The sequence below is a fragment of the Octopus bimaculoides genome, chromosome 21 (assembly GCF_001194135.2).
Source record: "Octopus bimaculoides isolate UCB-OBI-ISO-001 chromosome 21, ASM119413v2, whole genome shotgun sequence".
Lineage (NCBI taxonomy): Eukaryota > Metazoa > Mollusca > Cephalopoda > Octopoda > Octopodidae > Octopus > Octopus bimaculoides.
Window position 1 is genome coordinate 11,579,838 of NC_069001.1, and position 1,588 is coordinate 11,581,425.

Sequence of the window (1,588 nt, forward strand, 5' to 3'; positions counted from 1 at the left end):
ATATATATATATATATGCCTATATATATATACGGGTGTGTATGTGTGTTACTGTGTGCGCGCATGTTTGTATATCTCGATTAAATGCTAACAATTGTACATATATAGAAATGCACACACGCATACTCGCACGCGCACACACATACACACATAGACACACACACACACGCACACACACACGCTGACAACAATGAATTGCGAACACATGAAAAGTAACGCATAACATACACAATCAAGCACACATCCACACAAAATCGTTATGGAAAGATTACGCAAGCTCCTTTCCACCAAAAGCAGTGCTAGTTAGCTTCAAAGCTTTTGGTTGTTGTGTTAAATGGTGTCACTTATATAATGGAAATGCGAAATAACCGTCAAATCCGTTAAGATAAAACGTGCCTTATTTCCTTTTCTTTTGGTTTTTTCGTATTTACACATATCCGCAATTTTTCCCAGCCACTTGTTGTTTCGCTATTGCTTACGGTATGGTAAAATGTCAAGGCAACCCATATACGTATGTAATAGTACAAGACTGGATTTAGTTTACGTGACTATCCTTACACATGGTCGTGAATTTTGGGTGATGACCAAAAGACTATGGTCACGAATTCATGCAGCATTACTGGCGTTCTTCCTAACGATGTTTAGCGTAAAGCTTCTCGAAAGAGTGCAGACTCGGGGACTAGGGAGTCTCTTTATGTTGAGTACTTAATTCTACGCATTGAGTCGCTACTTCTACGCTCTAGTATTTTGGAATGTCGCAGGAAAGAATCGCAAGACAGATTTTTAAGGCAATCCAAATGGTAGGACCTTGCGGTAGACCTTGCGGTAGACCTTGCGGTAGACCAAGGGTGTGCGTGAATTTCTGAGTGCACATATGGGCACACCTTATCGCACACGCATTACCGCACATCCACCGGCACACATATTACTGCAAATACATTACCGCACATCCGCGGGAACCGCAGTGCGCGCGCACAGAAATGCGCATACATAGAATAGCGCACATACAGAAATGAGCGCACAGAATAATGCATGGACGCAGAATAATGCGCGTACACAGAATTGTGCGCACACAGAAATGCGCGCACATAGAAATGCGCGCACGTAGAATTGTGCGCAAACAGTAATGTGCGCATAGAGAAACGCAGGCGCAAGGAAATGTGCGTACACAAATTGGGCGCACACAAAATGCGCGTACAAAGAAATGTGCACACATAGAATTGCACGCAGAGGGAAATGTGTGCACAGAGAAATGCGCACACACAGGATTGCGCGCACAGAGAAATAGTTTCATTCTAAAACCTGCGCACAGGGAAATGACAGCGCATACATATCCAATAACGCAGATCCTCGGATAGATATATTTGTTCTCAAACAGGCCCACGCATACACTCATCTGAGCACACACACCCGAAGCACAAATATATTTGCGCACAAAACATCTGCGCACACACAGAATTGAGCGTGCACACAGAAATCTGTGCACACAGAATTGCGCGCTCATAGATTTGGTATAGAAAGTTGCACAAACAGCAGAACGGGGCACCACTGCATAGCGCCAACGATCTCTCTCCACATCGCCGTCAAAA